At 35.1% G+C, this 8,627-nt stretch overlaps 1 long non-coding RNA gene and 1 pseudogene across 1 annotated transcript; one reads left to right on the top strand and one right to left on the bottom strand.

Moving 5' to 3' along the window:
• LOC132181702 (uncharacterized) overlaps window positions 1–8,627 on the bottom strand; it is a 68,328-nt pseudogene that overhangs the window by 57,317 nt on the left and 2,384 nt on the right.
• LOC132180867 (uncharacterized) lies at window positions 6,013–6,935 on the top strand. The gene is made up of 2 exons (XR_009440202.1): window positions 6,013–6,182; window positions 6,308–6,935. It is a non-coding gene; the product is annotated as an uncharacterized LOC132180867 (long non-coding RNA).

The following is an 8,627-nucleotide window of genomic DNA, read 5'->3' as shown; positions in this document are numbered from 1 at the left end:
GACAAGTTAAATGATATTCTTATGTTTTAGGAAACCAATGGGTTCAATCTTACACCAACATCAATTGTTGATAGCACAAATGCAAATATAGATCTCATTAATTTTCTTGGTAAATAGCAAACTTACTAATAGAGAAATCTTTTAGTATTTTCTTATTCATTTGAAAAAATAACTTTGATTTTGAAACATGTTCAGGACATTGAAGGGTGGTGCGAGATTGAAAGGGGGTGTTGATTGCGATTTTTTGTTGTTTTGGTGGGTTGGTGACTTGGTGTTGTGATTAGAACATTTTTTTGTGTTGGAAACTATATTACTTTTGTATTTATCTGTTCTGAAGTTGATGCAAAAGAATATTGTAAGGAACTAGAGGAAAATCAGTGTTGTTTATTCAAATGAATGGTTATCAATTTGTGTGCATTTGTATCCAAATTTGAATGGCAGTGTTATTGATATAATTTTGGGAGATTGAGACCGCACGGTAATGGCACGAGAAGCACCCTCGCCATAAATTCCACATAATAGCAAAAGCAGAAGCTGAACCAGCATAAGTAGCATAGGCAGTTCGATAGCCGCCAATTTCAGATCTTCCAGCAACTTACCCACCACCATCTTGCCCTTACATCGGCTACTAGCTTTGATGCTGCTTCCCGCACCCCTTCCCTTGACTTGTTGTCCGACATAGCCACCAGCTATTTCCAAACACAGAAGAAGCTTCACCCATGTCTTTCATCTCCAATTTGGAGCTAAGCCAATTTTTAGTTCTATTTATGGCAAACACGGAATTTCTGACAATAAGGATATCATAAACATAAAATGACAATATTCTAATCTCACCATCAACTATTCGAGTGTAAATACAATGATCGTCGAAATTCATTCAAAATCCCAAATCGCTAATAGCTTGATGAAACTTAAGGCACCCACTGACGTATTATCCCGACAATCACAACAAATAAAATCTTCTTTATAATGTTGTTGGCGTTAATTGGAGTACTAGCAAATACACCAATTCTTGAAAAATCATACAACAAAATTCAAGAAACATAACTAAGAATCACTAATTATAGATATATACACCACCGAGGAAGCAAACTATTTACATTTTTCTGAAATCTACTGGGACTTTTTCCGTATGGGTTGGTGAAGACTGTTGCAAAAGATAGGAATTTTTTTTTTTCTACCTTTGACTCTTAATTGCCCCAAAAAAGATTCCCAGATATGCCGGCCACGATAGCATCAGATCAAACTGACTGGAGCTCCGATCTCCGGTCACTGCTGATAAAATCGAGAAAGGAATCCGATCCCAAATCGGAACCCCAGAAGATCTACATTGACGACATGCTGCAGAGGCACTGCGGCGAGTTCGGGCCGTGGCAGCTGAAGCACTTCGTGCTAACGAGCCTGGCTTGGGCTCTGGAGGCCTTCCACACCATGGTCGTGATCTTCGCCGACCGCGAACCGGCTTGGAGGTGCACAGCCTTGTCGGGCTCCGACGCCACCGCTAGAAGCGTCTGTGGGCTCGGACCAGGCTCGTGGGAGAGGGCCGGCGGCTCGGGAAGCTCGACGGTGGCGGAGTGGGGGTTGGTTTGTGCAGAGAAGTACAGGGTCGGGAAGAAAGAAGTTTTTATTTATTTTTTATTTTTTTATTTTGAAATGAGGAAAACTGGAAAAGTGTGTAGAAGAAGCGTGTAGAAGAATAAAATGAGGAAAATAAAATGAGGAAAAGTGTGTAGAAGAAGTTTGAGGAAGACAGAGAGGACATCGGTAAAAACAAAAAGGTTTAAAAACAAAAGTTACTGCATGAGATTCTTACACCATTGGATCTCATTAAGGGCAGGATCCCTCAACATGAGATTCTCCAATTAATCTCAATTGGAGGGGATCCTGGTCCCGGAAGTTGATAGTGGCATAGCTGAAGGGATGGCCTATCTGGATCATCGCTCCCCTGTCAGAGTCATTTACTATGATATGAAGCCAAAATACTCATTAGTCATTATTTTATAGGGATAGACGATAATAACTGTATTTATTGATCACAATAACTGTGTAAATGCTAATAATAATTGCATAACACAGATACAGATATCAAAAATTATTATTGTTATCCTCATTTTCATGTCTAATTTCAGTAATGAATTTCAATTTTTTTAAATAAAATAAAATTAGTTTTTTAGCCTTTTTATTTTTATTTTTTATTTTTATGAATGTATTGAGTATTTTGTCCTATTGAAAACATTTTAGAGCAGAGAAATTTATCAACTTTGGTAAAGGTAGAATTTTTCTTTAGGGTATTAACAATTCTTTTTTTTAGTTTGTGGTGACATGTCGGAATGTAAAGTGCATGACAACCTTGGAACAAACAATCAAATTTTGGACTTACTGCATTATTTCATCACTTTTACTACAATCTCTTCTAAACAAATTCCTATTCTTATTTTTTTCTTCTGCCAAATTATACTTGCAAATGACGTGTCCATATATGTAAAGTAGGGAGTTTTGAGCCAGAGTGCCTGTGGTATTGACAAGTGGCTATTTTGAAATACTGACACCTGTCTAAACTGTGCGTTTCATTACATCATATTTAGTTAAACTGTGCGTTTCATTTCATCTTATTGTTCTGTTTTTGTAATATTTTATTTTTCAGTGCTTTGTTAGTGCTTTACTGCTTTATTGTGCATGTATTTCATTCTGCATATCTCAATCCCTACAAATCACTCTCTGCATCAGGGTGTCTCTCTCACGCATAGAAGTAAGTCCTCCTTTGTTGAAGCTTTATTCCATTTCATTTTGTGTTGTCTTGTGTTTCTTTATAATGTATTTTGCAGCTGTGTGATCCTCTGCTTAGTAAGTCTACTTTGTTCAAGCTAAGCTTGATTTATTGATTTCACTTCTCTACTGTAAGTCTACTTTGTTGAAGCTATGCTTGATTTCTTGATTTCACTTCTCTACTTAATTTGTTGAAGCCAATCTTCATTTCTTGATTTCATTTCGTGTTTCTATTACAAAAAATCTTGACAGCAAATTAATTAAATAAAAAATAAATTTTTAAAACAAACTGTTTCTCTTGGTTTTTCTTCTCCTTCTTTCTCGGTCTGCATCTCTTAGCTTCTGAATCTGTGCAAAAGAAATTTGCAGTTGCTAAAGAAAAGAGAAGAGAAATAGAAGAAGACAGAGCTGTGTAAACAAATGGAAATATGAAACCCCATGTGTTAGACAACTAGCTTTATTAGGAAAAAAAAAAAAATTGCATTATTTTCTGTTTGGTCTATTAAGGCAATTATTCTGCACTTTTTTGGTGTATTCAAGAAAATGGGATGCATTTTGTCGAAAAAAACATTGCAGGATAAGACCATTATTTTGCATTTTTTTTTGGTGTTTGTGTTTGGTGTATTCGAGAAAGTGGGATACATAAAAATATAAAAAATATAAAAAACTTTTTCGAGAATGATTTTTTTTTTTTTTTTTTGCACTTTTTAAAAAATTATTTTTATTAAAAAAACGTTTCATTTCTTCTAAAAAAAAAAAAAAAATCGAGAATAAACTTTATCTAGTTTTTAAACAATTATTTTTTAGTTTTTATTTTCTGAATTTTTTTAAGGGTTAAATACTAAAAATCCACTTAGAGTTTGAACACTTTTTTTTTTTCCTTGTTTTGATTCAGGACAAAAGACATTTAGCGACAGCACTAAATTAGCTATTCTATCTATCGGATCGTTACTGACTTAACTAGTTTAATGCCATCGACATCAGAAGACTAAAACATATGGTACAAGTGGTCATCGCCATCGCTGATGACGTCATGTCATCGATGACGGAGTGTTATTCGATGACGTACAATTTAATTAAATTTTATTTAATTTTTTTGAATGAAAAGAATATATATATTTTAATAAAAAATAAAAATTAATGTGGCCACGCCATCAGCTTTTACGCCAGATATCGGTTCCTGACCATTCATCGGTCACATATGGGACTTTCGCGGTACCAACTCAATCTGCCAATACTAGCACCAATTTACCATTATCAAAAAAACCACGTTCTCACATATCTCATGATACAAATCAAACTTAAGAAAAAAAATAAAGTCATTCCAAACCCCTGCTTTTGCAGATGAACTTTTTTTTAATTTTGTAAACAATATTATTTTAATATATATATATATATATATATATATATATATATATATATATATTTTCATGTAAGTTAATTTGTCTTTTTTTCTTTTTTTTTTTCCAGCAAGCTAATTGAGTGACTCAAGATAGTTCATTCTCGAAAAAGATTTACTTTAAAAAACAGAATTTTAAAACTTTTTTTAAAAAACAGATTTTTAGCTTTTTAAACAATTTTTTATTACTAAAAAGGGTAAAAATATTATAAGTCCGGAGTGAACTCGCCCAAAAAATAAAATTTATAAGTTTTTTTTTATTTTGAAAATTTACTTTATGGGTCAATGGAAATACCAATAAAATCTTTATAATCAAAAGTTTTTAACTGCAGTTAGATTGGTTGAAACGCATTGTTTTGTCATGTCAGTATATTTAATTTTTTATTAATTTAATTTAAAAAAGAAACCTTAAAAAAAAAAAAAAAAAAAAACCACCATCTCCCCCAGATCCATCTCCTTCTGTCCCTTTCTTTGCATTTTCTTTGTGATGTTGTGTGTTGGTCTCTGGCGTTTTGCTGCGGAGTGGTGATTGTTTTTTTTTTTGGGGAATTTCATTTTTTGTCTTTTGGGTTTTCCTTGATTTTTGTTTATTGTTTGATTTTTCTCGGTTAATTTCACCTGGGCGCATGCACATATCGATCTGTTTGATCTTTGGATCTTGGGTTGTTTCTTCAAGTAATCAGCAGCAGGCAATGCTGGCATTCCTTTTAGAACATCAAAGCCAAACACTCGTAACTCCGCAAGGGCACCCCATTGCCACTGCCAAAGCTCCGATCTTGGCCGTAGTTTCGATGATTCCGATGACGCCATGTGCCCTCAAACTCTTTCTCCACGGCCCCATAATCGTTCTCATCGAATATGCTGTTGTCTTCCGTACAAAGAAGGCTTGAAACTGCACAGTAATTATCACAGTAATTTTCATTTTCTATGAATTCTGAACCAAAGATCCAAGATCCAAAAATCCAAAACTCAAACAGATCGAGATGGTTTGATCTGTTTGATCCTTGCCGGAGATGGTTTGCTCTGTTGGAGATGGTTTTTTTTTTTTTTAGATTTACTTTTTAAATTAAATTAATAAAAAATTAGATATGCATGTGTGATTCAGCTAATCTAATGGCAGTTAAAAAATTTTGACGCTAAAAATTTATTGGCATTTAAATTGACCGTATATTTTTTAAACAAACTCAGGAACTTATAATATATTTATCCTATAAAAAAATAAAAAATATATTTTTCTCTGCAGACTAATTGAAAAGAGAATTCACACTAATCACTGCATTGAAACAGATTTGGCTTACATGCTGTTATTAAAATAAAAGCATATATACTGTAGTTTAATCAACGGTTAAGATTGAATTTCTCAAAATTTCTTTTAATTTTTTCTATCCTATTAAATGCTTATAAAAGTAAGTCAACTTTAAAATTCAATCTTGACCGTTGATTCAACTACAGCATACATGCCGTTATTAAAATAACAACATGTAAGTCGAATTCCATTAAAACCTAGCGTTCATACTTTTTTTTGGTGTTTGTGTTTGCTGTATTAGAGAAAATGGGATGCATATATATATATATATATAAAAGTTCATGAGTCAAGTTATAAAAAATAAAAAATAAAAACTCATTTTTTTCAAAATTTTATTTTTTTATCAATGAAATGTCAATAAAGTTCTTACCCTTAAAATTTTTTAACTGCTCTTAAATTGGTTAAAACACAACGTTTGCCACCTCAGCATAGCTAATTTTTTATTAATTTAATTTATATATATATATATATATATATATATATATAAGGGGTGACTGGAATCAGGTGGTCGGCCTTGCTGCAGTGGCCCGTGGGTGGGGGGGGGAGAGGGAAGATGGAGATGGAGGGAGAGATTTGGGGATTTAAATTTTGAGTGAAATTTGGATTTCCTAAATGGGTTGTAGGCGAAAAAAGAGTTGGGTTTGGCAAGCAGATGGCCGGAGAGAGAGAGAGTGTGGGTTCGGCCGGAGACAGAGAGAGATGGACCAGATGGTTGAATACTGGGTTTTTCTTTTTATGAATTTGAAACTTGTTGATTGTTCTATGATGTTTTCTTGTAGATTGATTGTTCATTTTTTTGGGTATTTTTTATTTCATTCCCAATTACATGTTTTCAGAATTTCAGAAATCATGGCAAGTATGCAACCATCTCCAGCAACGTTGAATTTGTTACGGGGGAAGCTCAAAAGCTGGTACTAACCCAATACAGGAAACGAATTTCGTGCTTAGTGACTGTAATCTGGAGAATCACGAAGTAATTTTTAAGGCCGTGCTAGCGGTGAAGAAGCAAAGCGGCATCGTTGTTGTCTGGTACAATGCGTTCTCCAAGGAGTCCTGGTGGTGCAGTGGAGCAAGAACCGAGTTGCTGCCGATCGGAGAAGGGTTGCTTGTGACTAGAATTGCTCGGACTGCCAAAATTGGTGGCACTGGCTGTGGAATTGGGAAGAGTCACTGGGTCGGGTTTGAGAAGGATGCGCCGGTGGCATGGTCCAGCCCGGTTGGATTAACGTCTCCCAGAAAGACTGTGGGGTTCTGATAATTTGCGGTCTTCTGGGTCGGGTTCGAGAAGGAGATGGATCTGGGCAAGTGGAAGAGATTGAGGAGGTCTGGTGTTGGGGGATACAGAGATTGAGGAACTTGATTAGTTATTATTTAATGATTAATTACAAAAAGTTTCACCACTGAGGATGATTAATTGTCTATTATTTTGGGCTAGGGAGTATTTGCTGCACCTATTCATCCCCACCTGGATCTGCAAATCAAAATATCAAAGACTTCTCTAAATAAAACAAGCAAGCCTCCACTGTCTAGTTAAGAGAACTGTTATCATTCAACTGGGTATTCATACCTTTCCAGGGGTGAAGAGAATTATCCCCGGAAAATATGGTGCTTTTCTTAATGAAAGAAAACTAGATTACAGTAAACTATTTTGAAAACTGACAACCAAATTATGGCGAGTCCTTGAAGTTTTTAGGGGATCATTCAATGGATGTTGCAGGTCAATCATGCAGATCCATATAGGAATAGTCTTTATTTTTAATCCCAATCCCTTTAGCTTGGGAAATTCAATCAGGGATGCTTAGCCACACAAGGAAAGAAAGACTAATCATACACATTGAGGTACATCCTAATGACTTGTATATGATAGGAATGCTCTTTGGTTGGACGGCTTGACTTGTACATAAAATAGGTAACCACGACTCATTCAGTCGGATTAGACCACCAATTGACCAATTCTATGGTTCGTGCCCGATTTCTCAAGTGCGTAATATAGGCCCTTACAGGAAATTTGGCCTCCTTCAAAGAAAAGTTTGAAAATAATTTTATGTATGATTTTTATTAACATAAACCGTCTTTAATTAGACTTACAAACAGATAAGATAAACAATCCTCAAACTAATCATAAATCTATTTTTAAAATAATGATACTAAAACGGTACGTGAGAGATCAATCTGATATTATATGGCCTGCTCAGGAGCAAAAGGGTCAACAGAATTCAACGCCCATGTACCATGAATATGATATAGACACCAATATATATATCTGCAGCTGCTGATGGTGCAGGAAGGGATATGCCACATGAAAGCAACATGGAAGAGGATACAAAGATGGATGGCCTTATAATTGGTCAAAACAAGAAAAGTATCTGCTTGTATGTCTATACCAAGGACAGAGTATAAGTAAAACATCATGTAATCTTGGGTTCAGCTAATCTTGTCGCTAATTTGAGATCACTAGTTTCTTGTAACATTTAGCTTGTCTTTACTATTGGTTGAAAATGTTATCATTATATCTGCAAAAGACAGGCTTTCTCATTCTTCTTGCTGGCATCTTCGTATAGACTAAACCTTAACCCCACCAAGTTACTCTTGACTTTATTCATATGGTCGTGTTAGTTTAACTAAAACGATATAGTCGATTGCACAGTATAGCCAATTTCATTATTTAAGATTTTGAAACAATGCTTCTATGGAATACACACACAAACGCTCCTACCAGAAAAAATATAAGCCATATATAACAGATATTAGGACACAAATTTAAAAGAACAAAAATGAGAAAATACATTATTAACCGGTTAACCAAACATATATAAGAGCTCAGGATGTCTTCATTTGATTGGTCTCAAGACTTTGAACTCGTTGATGACACGCCACTCTTCGACTGAGAGGAAGCAGTTGAAGCGTTGCTCCGTGCCTGTGAACTTTGGCTTGAGGATGATTCAGTGAAGAAAATTATGTTCTCCTCGTTGTCAGCAAACACTTCGAGAGATCTTGGAATCGGGGCAAGGTTCACATCTAAAACTCCCTCAAGGATTTGAACTACCTGACCCATCGGCGGCCTGCTAGTTTCATCATCTTGGATGCACCAACAAGCAACTTTACAAACTCTTGTGAGCTCTTCTACATCAGCGTCTCCCTCCAACCTGGGATCTA

This window comes from Corylus avellana, chromosome ca5 (genome assembly GCF_901000735.1).
Source record: "Corylus avellana chromosome ca5, CavTom2PMs-1.0".
Classification (NCBI taxonomy): domain Eukaryota; kingdom Viridiplantae; phylum Streptophyta; class Magnoliopsida; order Fagales; family Betulaceae; genus Corylus; species Corylus avellana.
This window is presented reverse-complemented; position numbering and strand designations above follow the sequence as displayed.